At 41.0% G+C, this 14599-nt stretch overlaps 1 protein-coding gene across 2 annotated transcripts in view; it reads right to left on the bottom strand.

Moving 5' to 3' along the window:
* Window positions 1-13863, bottom strand: part of LYPD6B (LY6/PLAUR domain containing 6B) — a 41112-nt gene extending 27249 nt beyond the window's left edge. Inside the window, exon 1 of one of the 2 annotated variants that reach the window (XM_060107074.1) lies at window positions 13804-13863. The gene's annotated coding sequence lies outside the window, so the exon portion shown is untranslated. Of the gene's footprint in view, window positions 1-7028; window positions 7146-13803 lie in introns of those variants that run through there. The other variant, XM_060107073.1, reaches the window with a different exon arrangement.
* Window positions 13864-14599: the final 736 nt, after the last annotated feature.

The following is a 14599-nucleotide window of genomic DNA, read 5'->3' as shown; positions in this document are numbered from 1 at the left end:
ACTAAGACAAGCGAGGCTTAGAGTCATGTAGGTAAAATTTCTAAACTGTGTGGATTGAGTGCAAGTACGTAGGTAATGTACATTTTACTTAGACGATGTTGAAGACATGTTCTCCCCCTTCCCTCCCTCCCCCCCAGGCTTCTTCAGGTAACATTAGCAGGAGAATAGAGATCAGATCAAGGGATATAACTGTCCAATTCCATTCCACACCAGCTGGACCAAATCTAGTAAACTGTGTTGAGTTCTATGCACTCATTTCTTAAGAAGATTCAGAAGTTCTCTCTATTGCAACCAAGTGAGAAGTTGGAATGAATGACTGCCAAGGTTCCTTCCACTTCTAATATTCTATGATTTTAGGGGAAGGATATTAATGAAGACTTTAGTTATGCCATAAAAAGTCATAAATGTAATACAATATCATCATAATATTTCAGATTTCTGCTATCTTTTTTTTTACATCCTTATTGGAGTATAATTGCTTTACAATGGTGTGTTAGTTTCTGCTTTATAACAAAGTGAATCAGTTATACATATACATATGTTCCCATATCTCTTCCCTCTTGCGTCTCCCTCCCTCCCACCCTCCCCATCCCACCCCTCTAGGTGGTCACAAAGCACCAAGCTCATCTCCCTGTGCTATGCAGCTGCTTCCCACTAGCTATCTATTTTACGTTTGGTAGTGTATATATGTCCATGCCACTCTCTCACTTTGTCACAGCTTGCCCTTCCCCTCCCCATATCCTCAAGTCCATTCTCTAGTAGGTCTATGTCTTTATTCCCGTCTTACCCCTAGTTTCTTCATGACATTTTTTTCTTAGATTCCATATATATGTGTTAGCATACGGTATTTGTCTTTCAAATATCTGCTATACTCTTTTAAAGTAAAACTTTAAAAAAAATCTCATAAAGCACAGGATCAAAGACTCACAGAACTGAGTATCTCATTTCTAAACATAAAGCTGTGCATTTTGCAGTGCTAAAGATGGGAGTTTTTCCTACTACATGCAACGTGATACAAGATAATGTCTAGGGTTTCCCTGGTGGCGAAGTGGTTGAGAATCTGCCTGCCAGTGCAGGGGACATGGGTTCGAGCCCTGGTCTGGGAGGATCCCACATGCCGCAGAGCAACTGGGCCAGTGAGCCACAATTACTTAGCCTGTGCGTCTGGAGCCTGTGCTCCACAACAAGAGAGGCCACAGTAGTGAGAGGCCCGCACACCACAATGAAGAGAGGCCCCTGCTTGCCACAACTAGAGAAAGCCCTCTCACAGAAACAAAAACCCAACACAGCCATAAATAAATAAATAAAGTCTAAAACAGTGCTATTATTAAAATAATTTCATTATGCAAATCAATTGTGAATTAATACAGGGCCCATAAGTGTGTAATTTGGGTGAAGAAATAGTCTAATCAATTTTAAAGACATCTTTTTAAACACGATTCAATTTTTAAGAAAAAGCTAAAACACACTTCCAAAGTAATAGCTTTTCAGCTACATCTTAAAAAAATAAATTTATTTATTTTATTTACTTATTTTTGGCTGCGTTGGGTCTTTGTTGCTGCATATGGGCTTCCTCTAGTTGCAGCGAGCGGTGGCTACTCTCCATGCGGTGCACAGGCTTCTTATTGTGGTGGCTTCTCTTGTTGCAGAGCACGGGGTCTAGGCGTGTGGGCTTCAGTAGCTGTGGCATGTGGGTCCAGTAGTTGTGGCTCGCGGGCTCTAGAGTGCAGGCTCCGTCGTTGTGGCACATGGACTTAGTTGCTCCACGGCACGTGGGATCTTCCCGGACCAGGGCTCGAACCCGTGTCCCCTGCATTGGCAGGCGGATTCTTAACCACTGAGCTACCAGGGAAGTCCTGCATTTTTGTCAAAGATACAATTTTACATCTTTTTCAGAAGGCTCTCATGACACAGGAGAGAATAAGAAGGTAAGAACTTCATGTGAACAAGATTAGATGTTTAGGAGTTAGAAACAGAACTCCTTTTAAAAAGAATCAAGATTGGTTTGTCATGTTGTATTGAACTATGTGGACAAATGGTAGGAATCTAATAAAACTATGGTAATTGATTATATTTGAGAGTATCCTTCACGTAGGTGGAATAATTTTTACCCAGTTTGCTTCCATAAATGATTTTTAGGAGGCTTATGCCAAGCCACTTAAACCTCTCAAAATATGGAGTCAAAACCATATTGGAGGGCTTCCCCGGTGGCGCAGTGGTTGAGAGTCCGCCTGCCGATGCAGGGGAGGTGGGTTCGTGCCCCGGTCTGGGAGGATCCCACGTGCCGCGGAGCGGCTGGGGCCGTGAGCCATGGCCGCTGGGCCTGTGCGTCCGGAGCCTGTGCTGCGCAATGGGAGAGGCCGCGACAGTGAGAGGCCCACATACCGCAAAAAAAACCCATATTGGATGAGAGGGAAATAAAGATCCTAACCCCTTCTATGAATGGTGTTCCTCTGCTGTATGCCACACTTTGCTCTGTACTTCCCAGGAGCCAAGAGAGACCCACATGGAACACACATTCTCATTATTTGTAAAAAGAAAACTCCCCCCGATCCTTAATTCTCAAATTAGTGGTCCCTATGCACGTTTATACAGAGAGCAGCAAACAACATACGGATAAAGCCTGAAATTTGTTTTGAAGAGCTCCAGATGCATCCCTCATTTGGCCGTTTCTTGAAAAAAGCCAAAGGCATAATATTAAGAGGTAATTTTACAAAGATATTTCCACTGTCAGGCAGGCAAATGAGAGAGATTATTTTCTTTTCTGTGTGAGAGGGGTGTTTTTAAATTTGAGAGGAAGATACAGTAACTGGACAGAAGTTCTGCAAGAGAGCTGCAGGCACACAGGTGTCGGTGCTGTTAATGGGGGATTCTACCAGCAGAACCGCACGGATATAAACTGAGTGGCAACAGAGGCTGGGCACGGAAGACATTGTTTTTATGTTCCCTATCCTTGCTTGCTGTACTGAACTCATTTCTTTTAATAACCAATCAAAGTTCTCATAATAGAAATCTAGGCTGAAATGTCCAACAGCTGGCTAAGGATCCATTATTCTGTAATTGTTGAGTGGAGGAGAACCATGCCAAAGACGCATTCTCAAACACATGGCACTCGTGTGAAAATGGCACTCATGTGTGAAAATAGAACTCAACTGAGAAAAAAGCTTTCAAGGTCAATAGACGTGCAGGTGATGGCTAGCACTTTTTTTTTTTTCATCGCAGAGCACAGGCTCCGGACGCGCAGGCTCAGCAGCCATGGCTCACGGGCCCAGCCACTCCGCGGCATGTGGGATCTTCCCAGACCGGGGCACGAACCCGTGTCCCCTGCACTGGGAGGCGGACTCAACCACTGCACCACCAGGGAAGCCCCGGCTAGCACTTTTGACTTCATTTAGTCTCAGCTGAGGTAGAAAAATGACCATAAAAATAGAGTGTATACACACAGATGTGTCTCTCATTTGAATCTCTCTGTATATATTCTAATGTGATGGAATATCTGTACCAAAGCAGAAATCTTAGATGACAAGTTCATCTGGATATGTGTGTGTATGTGTATATGTATATGTATCTGCACATACACACACATACATGTATCTTATTGAATGAATTAACTGCTTAAGCACTATGTGCCAGGTGATAAAGAATCCCTAGAACTCTGTTTAAGAGACTGTATTACCAATCACGTCAAATGCTTTCAGCACCTTCACGGTTATCTTTCATTTGGGAGAGCTTTAGGATGCAGAACTGTTACTATGCATTCGTCCTGTTGTCCTTCTTCTGTGCTGAGGCTTTATGTCACTGGCCACTGTTTATAACACTAGCTCAAATTATTCCTGATTCTATATCTAAAAATGTATTATACAAGAACATGTTCATGGCTATCATTCTGAAACAGAAGGGCACTTAAAAACCAACAATAAACTACATGCAATGGCAAAAGACTATCGTACTGGCTTTTGCACAGTCACAAAATCCAGAACAGATTATTCAAAGAACTCTCTGGAAGCTGACAAGCTTATAAAAGCAATCCTAATAAAAAATTTCTGCATTCTACATGTATAACAAAGTTACAGCATGTCACTTGCTCTATAAATTGTCACTATTACCACTTGGAGCAGAAGGAAATGTACATATATAAAGATATATATGGGCATAATTTTATATTCCCAGAGGAAACTGAAAAATTATGTGCATTAAATAGTGTTTTAATTGCAACATGAAAAACGACGTTTAAGCAATGGTTCACAGTCCCACAAGGGTAAAGTCAAGTGTAAATGCTGCCTAGTATAATGGGGGGAGAATGGATGGGGCACTCAGGCATGGGAGCAAATTCTGATCCTGTCACTAGTTGGATCTATTACTTCTGGCTGATCCCTCTACAGCTCTGAGGTTCAGTCTCCTATCAGTAAAATAGAGATATTAAATATCTATTTTGCAGAGAGGTGTGGGAATTAAAGGAGAGGGAATAAGTCCCTACCAATTGCTGCTTTTTCAAATTATTAAATAAATTTAAAAGCTCAAAATAGAGATTTACGGTTCCTCAATGAATAACATACCAGCCAATATCATTAAGACTACGCTGTATCGGGCTAGATTTAAGACTGAAATTCAATACACGTATTTTCAGCTCTCAAATACTATGATTATCTGAGCATATATGAGAGAAGAATGTAAAACTCTGAAGACAAATTGTAAGAAAACTACTCTAGAATATATGTGGGTACAATATTTAGGCCTCAGTGGAGCATTTTCATTTATCTGCTTTCTGGTAAATCTATATTCTTTGTCTACGCTCATAAATGAAAGGCAGCTCTCATAAAGCGTGCTTGAGAAAGCAACAGGCTCTGTGCTCTCACATGTATCATTACCTTGTATTTCTCGCTCTTTAAAGGCCCAGTTTCAATATTTCTCCCTCATGAAAACTTTGTGTCTACTCCACCCCACGGAATAGTCCCCACCCTGAAAAAAGCTTGGGGTTCATTTGGGGACACAAGACTGCCCTCCTTGCTGAGCACTGGCGTGGGCACGGCAGCTCCAGTCCTTGCTTAGAGCTGGGCTAAAGGTCTCTAAAGGACTCACACACTTGCAGGCCTTACCTTTAAGAAAAAAAATAAAGCTTTTCCATCTTTTCCACCAACAGAATTTCCATTTCCATTTCCGTGTTCACTGTTCATTTAGATTTTAGGTGAACGACGTGAAGACTGTGAGAACTCTATTTTCAACACCTGAAGTTCTGCCCACCGATGGCCTATTCACATGGGGTTCAATACACACTAGGTTAGGCCTTAAATATGCTACGACCACACCATCTTCCCAAGCTATCCTAAAAGGGTGAAAGGAGGTGAACCCTGCTGGGCTTTCACCTCTTGCTCCTGGAGCCCCACCCTCCAACCTTGTCCACCCTGCTCTGTGCCCTGGGAAGCCAAGCTATGAAGACCAGGCACACAGCTCCCTTTTCCACCAGCTTTCAGCTTCGCTTGGCCAGTGGCAGAAACTGGCAGATCAGAGGGTGGGCAGAGAGCGAGGCTGGGGAAGGTACCCCTCGGACTCACTCCCTGCCAGGCTGTCGTCGTGGCCCTCGGCTCCCAGCAGGTCCCTGACTCCACAGCTACCTTCTCCTGGGTTCTGGTAACCCCTTGTCTTATCCTTTAGGCCTATAGGATAGAACTGGCTTCTCTCTGTTGCCAACTATGAAGACTAGGTTTAGGTTGACTTCCCTAAATCGAACCCACTCCATTGTAAACAGCCCCTTATTCATTCTCTTAAATAACACCAGTCTGAATATGCCATCTCATTCCTGACAGGACCCTAAGCCTTGAATCCAGTCTCAAAACACCAGGAAAAGAGCCACACTGAACCAAAGCATCAGGACTTGCTGTTACAGCAGGTATTATACGAACAGCTGCAATGACTAAACAGTACATCTTTACCAGGAGAGTATAAGAACAGTTGTTACTCTTATGTCATAAAAAACCAACAACTGGGTTTATGCTACAAACCAATCAAGGTGAGCCTGAAGGCTTTAAAAAGAAAATGAGAGGGTTTCCCTGGTGGCGCAAGTGGTTGAGAGTCTGCCTGCCGATGCAAGGGACACGGGTCCGTGCCCCGGTCCAGGAAGGTCCCACATGCTGTGGAGTGGCTGGGCCCGTGAGCCATGGCCGCTGAGCCGGCACATCCGAAGCCTGTGCTCCGCAACGGGAGAGGCCGCGGCAGTGAGAGGCCCGCGTACCGCAAAAAAAAAAAAAAAAAAAAAATCAACAAGAAAAATCTAGCTGAGAAATATTCTATAATCCCATGCAAATATCACAAACTCACCAAAATGCAGCTTTTTCTGCTGCTACCATCACTGAAGAACATCATTAAATAAGGAGAAGGGTGGGGGGCAAGATTCCTGAACCTCAATAAAAGAGCTGAGAAAAATGAACACATATTTTTATGAACATAGCACTGAAGCCCACAGAAGCTTTAGTGTATTCAAGGCTGCACTCTTGCTGCATCATAGAACCTAACACATATTTACACAGATATAAGTTTATTTAAATATAAAAAATTCACAGAGGGGAGGGGCCAAGATGGGGGAGTAGAAAGACCCTGAGCTGACCTCCTCTCATGAGCACACCAAAACAACATCTGCAGAACAACCATCCATAAAAAAAAAGACTAGAACCTACCAGAAAAGATCTTCTCCAACTAAAGACATAAAGAAGGAAACACAACAAGAAAAGTAGGAAGGGCAGACTCAAGATATAATCAAATCCCATACCGCAGGGTGGGCAACCCACAAACTGGAGAATTATATTGCAGAGGTTCTTCCACAGGCATGAGAGTTCTGGGCCCCCTGTCAGGCTCCCCAGCCTGGAGGGTCCTGCATCAGGAAGATGATACCCTAGAGCATTTGGCTTTGAAGGCCAAGGGGTTAATTTCAGGAGCCTCACAGAACTCAGGGAATAGAGATTTCATTCTTAAAGGGCCTACACAAAGCAGTAAGGCAAAAGCAGTAATTTGATAGGACCCTGGGACAGACCTACCTGCTTGTCTGGGAGAGTCTCCTGGAGAGGTGAGAGGTGGCTGCGGCTCACCCAGGGGACATAGACAATGGTGGCAGCCATACTGGGGAACATTCTACCCATGAACACTGCTGATGGCAGCTGCCATCTTGGCTCATTCGCACCAAGACCTGGCCCCACCCAACAGCCTTTAGGCACCAGTACTGGGATGCCTCAGGCCAAACAACTAACTGGACAGAGACACACCCCTATCCATCAACAGACGACAGGCTGCCTTAAGATTTCCTGAGCTCACAGCTGCCTCTAAAAACACCCTAGATACAGCCCTGCCCATCAAAGGGCCAAGACACAGCTCCACCCAACAGGGGGCAGGCACTGGCCCTTCTCTCCAGGAAGCCTGCAAAAGCCTCTAGACCAGCCTCATCCACCAGGGGGCAGACATCAGAAGCAAGAAAACTACAATCCCACAGCCTGCGGCTCCTACTCGCAGCAGGCCAGATCTTAACCTGGGAACAGCTGGGCCCAGGTCCTAGCCCTGTCCACGAGCAGGCCAATGCAAACTTCGGGACACCACAGACCCCATACCCAACTGTGTCAGGAACACCACCCCTCAAACAATCTGAAACAAGATCTGAGATCCCTGGGCCCTGCAGCCAGACTACAGGAAACAGCTCTGTCTACCAGTGGTCCAGCACTAACTCCAGGACCTGTCTTCACCCACCAGTGGGTGGCCAACAGCCCCGGAGTCTTCAGGGCCCTGACTCTGGCCATCGGTGAGCCAAAACTAGCCCTGGGACCCCTGGGGCTCTGCAGCCAGCCTCCTTGTGACCAGGCCCTGCTAACCAGCAGCCAGTAATCATGAGGGCCTGCAGAGTACAAATGCAGAGTTTTAAAAATGCATTTGAAATTAAGAGATCATCAACTTAAAACAATATATATATATATATATAGACTGCTATACAAAAACCTCATGATAACCACAAACCAAAAATCCATAATAGATATACATACAGGAAAGAAAAAGGAATCCAACTTAACACTAAATATAGTCATCAAATCACAGGAGAATAAAAGAAGAAGAAAGGGGGAAAAAGGCCTATAAAAACAAATACAAAACAATTAACAAAGGGCAATAAGAACATACATATCGATAATTACCTTAAATGTAGTCAGGTTAAATACTCCAACCAAAAGACAGAGTGGCTGAATGGATACAAAAACAAGACTCATATATATGCTGCCTAGAGAGACTCACTTCAGATCTAGAGACACATATAGACAGAAAGTGAGGGGATGGAAAAAAGTATTCCATACAAATGGAAATCAAAGAAAGCCAGAGTAGCATTACATGTATCAGGCAAAATAGACTTTAAAATAAAGACTGTTACGAGAGACAAAGCAACACACTACATAATGATCAAAGGATCAATCCCAGAAGATATAACAATTGTAAATATATATATGCACCCAACACAGAAGCACCTAAATATTTAAGGCAAATATTAACAGACATAAAAGGAGAAATCAACAATGATACAATACGGTAGGGGACTTTAACACTCTACTCACATCAATGGACAGATCACTGAGATAGAAAATCAGTAAGGAAACACAGGCCTTAAAAACCACATTAGATTAAATGGAATTACTTGATATATAGAGAGCATTCCATCTGAAAGCAGCAGAATATACATTCTTTTCAGCACATTGAACATTCTCCAGGATAGATCACATGCTAGGCCACAAAACAAGCATTGGTAGATTTAAGAAAACTGAAGTCAAATCACGCAACTTTTTGACCACAATGTTATGAGATTAGAAATCAACTACAAGAAAAAAACTGCAGAAAATACAAACACATGGAGGTTAAACAATATGCTACTAAACAACCGATGGATCATTGAAGAAATCAAAAAGGAAATCAAAAAACACCTAGAGACAAAAGAAAATGAAAACACAACAATCAAGTACCCATGGGACACAGCAAAAGGTTCTAAGAAGGAAGTTTATAGCAATACAAGCATACCTCAGAGAATAAGAAAAATCTCATAAATACCCTAACCTTACATCTAAAGGAACTAGAAAAAGAAGAATGAACAAAACCCAAAGTTATTAGAAGGAAAGAAATCATAAAGATCAGAGCAGAAATCAATGAAATAGAGACCAAAAAAAGAAGAAAAGATCAATGAAACTAAGAGCTGGTTCTTTGAAAAGATAAACAAAATTGATAAAACTTTAGCCAGACTCATCAAGAAAAAATGAAGAGGGCCCAAATCAATAAAATCAGAAATGAAAAAGGAGAAGTTACAACTGACACCATAGAAATACAAAAGATCGTAAGAGACTATTACAGGCTACTATATACCAATAAAATGGACAACCTAGAAGAAATGGACAAATTCTTAGAAAGGTACAATCTCCCAAAACTGAACCAGGAATAGAAAATATGAAAAGACCAATTACCAGTAATGAAATTGAATCCGTAATTTAAAAACCTCAACAAACAAAAGTCCAGGACCAGATGACTTCACAACTGAATTTCACCAAACATTTAGAGAAGAATTAATGCTTACCCTTCTGAAACTATTCCAAAAAACTGCAGAGGAAGGAACACTTCTGAACTCATTCTATGAGGCCACCATCACCAAAACCAAAAAGAGATACCTCCCCCCCAAAAAACTACAGGCCAGTATCACTGATGAACATAGACACAAAAAATCCTCAACAAAATACGAGCAAACCAAATCCAACAATGCATTAAAAGGATCATACACCATGATCAAGTGGGATTTATCCCAGGGATGCAAGGAATTTTCAATAACCGCAAATCAATTAGTGTGATACACCACATTAACAAATTGAAGAATTTGTTCTTCAAAAGCCATATGATCATCTCAAAAGATGTAGAAAAAGCTGTAAAATTCAACATCCATTTATAGTAAAAACTCTTCAGAAAGTGGACATAGAGGGAACCTACCTCAACATAATAAAGGCAAGCCCACAGCTAAAATCATACTCAACAGTGAAAAGCTGAAAGCATTTCCTCTAAGATCAGGAACAAGACAAGGATGCCAACTCTCACCACTTTTATTCAACATAGCTCTGTAAGTCCTAGCCACAAGAATCAGTGAAGAAAAACAAAGTAACCAAATTAGAAAGGAAGACTTAAAACTGTCATTGTTTGCAGATGACATGACACTACATAGAAAATCCTGAAGACACTACCAGAAAACTACTGGAGCTCATTAATTAATTCAATACTGTTGCAGGATACAAAATTAATATATAGAAATCTGCACTTCTCTACATTAATATTGAAGTATCACTATCGAAAGGGAAATTAAGGAAAAAATCCCATTTACCATAGCATCAGAAAGAATAAAATACCTGGGAATAAATATACCTAAGGAGCCAAAAAGACCTGTACTCTGAAAACTGTAAGGCACTGATGAAATAAATTGAAGACTACACAAACAGGTAGAAAGATATATACCATGTTCTTGTATTGGAAGAATAAATACTGTTTATATGACTATACTGCCCAAGGCACTCTACAGACTCAATGCAATCCTTATCAAATTAGCAGAGGGGGGAACACTCCCAAACTCATTCTATGAGGCCACCATCACCCTGATACCAAAACCAGACAAAGATGTCACAAAAAAAGAAAACTACAGGCCAATATCACTGATGAAAATAGAGGCAAAAATCCTCAACAAAATACTAGCAAACAGAATCCAACAGCACATTAAAAGGATCATACACCATGATCAAGTGGGGCTTATCCCAGGGATGCAAGGATTCTTCATTATATGCAAATCAATCAATGTGGTACACCATATTAACAAATTGAAGGAGAAAAACCATATGGTCATCTCAATAGATGCAGAAAAAGCTTTTAACAAAATTCAACACCCATTTATGATAAAAACCCTCCAAAAAGTAGGCATAGAGGGAACTTACCTCAACATAATAAAGGCCATATATGACAAACCCACAGCCAACATCATTCTCAATAGTGAAAAACTGAAAGCATTTCCTCTAAGATCAGGAACAAGACAAGGTTGTCCAATCTCACCACTATTATTCAACATAGTTTTGGAAGTTTTAGCCACAGCAATCAGAGAAGAAAAAGAAATAAAAGGAATCCAAATTGGAAAAGAAGAAGTAAAGCTGTCACTGTTTGCAGATAACATGATACTATACATAGAGAATCCTAAAGATGCTACCAGAAAACTACTAGAGCTAATCAATGAATTTGGTAAGGTAGCAAGATACAAAATTAATGCACAGAAATCTCTTGCATTCCTATGCACTAATAATGAAAAATCTGAAAGAGAAATTAAGGAAACACTCACATTTACCACAGCAACAAAAAGAATAAAATACCTAGGAATAAAGCTACCTAAGGAGACAAAAGACCTGTATGCGGAAAACTATAAGACACTGATGAAAGAAATTAAAGATGATACAAACAGGTGGAGAGATATACTATGTTCTTGGATTGGAAGAATCAACACTGTTAAAATGATCATACTACCCAAGGCAATCTACAGATTCAATGCAATCCCTATCAAACTACCAATGGCATTTTTCACAGAACTAGAACAAAAAAATTTACAATTTGTATGGAAACATAAAAGACCCTGAATAGCAAAAACAATCTTGAGAAAGAAGAACAGAGCTGGAGGAATCACACTCCCTGACTTCAGTCTATACTACAAAGCTACAGTAATCAAGACAGTGTGGTACTGGCACAAAAACAGACACATAGATCAGAACAGGATAGAAAACCCAGAAATAAGCCCACATACTTATAGTCAAACTACGATAAAGGTGGCAAAAATATACAATGGAGAAAAGACAGTTTCTTCAGTAAGTGGTGCTGGGAAAACTGGACAGCTACATGTAAAACAATGAAATTAGAACATTCCCTCATACCATATACAAAAATAAACTCAAACTGGATTAAAGACCTAAAAGTAAGACCAAAACCATAAAACTCTTAGAGGAAAACATAGGCAGAACATTCTTTGATATAAATCACAGCAATATTTTTTGGATCTGTCTCCTAAATTAAAGGAGATAAAAGCAAAAATAAACAAATGGAACCTAATTAAACTTAAAAGATTTTGCACTGCAAAGGAACAACTGACAAAATGAAAAGACAACATATTGAATGGGAGAAAATTTTGCAAATGATATGACTGATAAGCGATTAATATCCAACATATATAAATAGCTCATAGAACTCAACATCAAAAAATAACCCGATTAAAAAATGAGAAGAACTTGACATTTTTCCAAAGAGGACATGCAGATGGCCAATAGGCACATGAAAAGAAGCTCCACATTGCTAATTATTAGAGAAATGCATACAAAAACCACAATTAGATGTCATCTCACACCTGTCAAAATGACTATCAATAAGAACACAAATAACAAATGCTGGCAAGGATGTGGAGAAAAAGGAACCCTTGTACACTGTTGGTGGGAGTGTAAATTGGTGCAGCCACTGTGGAAAAGAGTATGAAGGTTTCTCAAAAGCTAAAAATAGAGCTACCATATGACCCACAATTCCACTCCTGGGTATATATCAGAAAAAAACAAAAACACTAATTCAATAAGATGCACACACTCCAATGTTCACATCAGCATTATTTATAATTGCCAAGATATGGAAGCAATCTAAGTGTCCATCAGCAGATGAACAGATAAAGAAAAAGTGGTACAGATATACAATGGAATGCTACTCAGCCATAAAAAAGAATGAAATTTTGCCATTTTTAGCAACATGGATGGACTTGGAGGGCATCATGCTAAGTGAAATATGTCAGAAAAAGAAAGCAATACTGCATGATATCACTTATATGTGGAGTCTAAAAAATAAACTAGTGAATGTAACAAAAAAGAAGCAGACTCACAGATGTAGAGAACAAACTAGTGGTTACCAGTGGGGGTTGGATGGGAGGGGCAATATAGGGGTGGACGAGTGGGAGGTACAAACTATTGTGTTTAAAATAGGCTCAAGAGACTTCCCTGGTGGTGCAGTGGTTAAGAATCTGCCTGCCAATGCAGGGGACATGGGTTTAAGACCTGGCCCGGGAAGATCCCACATGCCACAGAGCAACTAAGCCCATGTACCACAACTACTGAGCCTGTGCTCTAGAGCCCATGAGCCACAACTACTGAGCCCAGGTGCCACAACTACTAAAGCTCGTGTGCCTAGAGACCATGCTCTGCAACAGAGAAGCCACCACAATGAGAAACCTGCATACGAAGAGTAGCCCCTGCTCGCTGCAACTAGAGAAAGCCCACATGCAGCAATGAAGACCCCACGCAGCCAAAAAATAAATTAATTTAAAAAAAAATTAATAAAATGGTAAATTTTTAATAAATAAATAAATAAAATAGGCTCAAGGATGTATTGTACAACACAGGAAATATAGCCAATATTTTGTAATAACTATAAATGCAAAGTAAGCATTAAAAATTGTATAATTTTTTAAATAAAATAAAAATAAATTCACTGAAAACCAGAATTTCATATTAACACAATGGTGTTTTGCCTTATTCTCCTTTCTTAAACTCTTGTATTTCAAGAAACAACACTATTTTTACATGACAATGGGCTTGTCACTTAAATTAAGGACCTTTTCCTGAACTGCCTCTGATTATTCTCTGGTTACCTCTCACCTTCCACAGTCCCAAACCTTCCTATTGGGATAATGGTCTTAGCAGCCTCATTTGCCCAGAGAAGCCCTTTACTTCACCTTCCAAATTTACTCATACTCACCTTTCTTAATTTTCTTTTCTCCTCCTCTTTCACTCCCTGCTACCCTCACTCAAGGACACCTGAAAGAAAAAAAAAAAAAGAAAGAGTTCAGCTTGAAATGTACATTGAGATCTCATCCATATTCTGTACCAATTTCCAGACCATAAAACTCCTTATTGTCAGAGAAAGTGTTCTGTGATAATGCCTAAAATAGTCCCTTTTACCTTGTGCTTAAAATAAAACACACCTTGAATGTACTCTGTAAAGCAGCAGCATGCAACACCAGAAGACAAAGAGGCCAAAAGAGGGGTCTCTTTTCTCTTCCCCTTTTGTTAATGAACACAAAGATTCTTTTCACTGCAAACACTTAAAAGAGAAGACTAGCTTAGGGATTTGGTACGGTTGGCATCTGGAAAGTGAGGGGACTGAGGGAGCGCTGATCACCCTGCCAGAATGTGGAGCCGACTACAACTGACGCCCAGCTCACATCCTTGATGGCAAAGATGACTTCTCGTCCCGAGAGTCACAGTTCTAGGCTATGGTCTTCCACTGTGGCTAACAGCTGCCCCAGCAATGCCTGCACCTCAGGGCCATCACTCCTCCTGCCCCCGTCATGGCTGCCTGTTACCACTTGCACAGGGTAGACACTGAGTGAGGAATCGTTGACTATGCCCGAACAAGGCTGACTTCACCCATTCATTCAGTCTGCAAAGTCCACTCCCCTGACTCTGATGATGACCAATTTCCATTTACCCTTTGGTGCCTGCGTTTGGGCAGCAGGCAACTCCTGGCTGTGCAGCCTCAAATTAGCACGCTC

The sequence above is a fragment of the Mesoplodon densirostris genome, chromosome 8, assembly GCF_025265405.1.
Source record: "Mesoplodon densirostris isolate mMesDen1 chromosome 8, mMesDen1 primary haplotype, whole genome shotgun sequence".
Classification (NCBI taxonomy): Eukaryota; Metazoa; Chordata; class Mammalia; order Artiodactyla; family Ziphiidae; genus Mesoplodon; species Mesoplodon densirostris.
The sequence above is the reverse complement of the archived record's forward strand: the minus strand, read 5'-3'. Positions and strand labels throughout refer to the sequence as shown.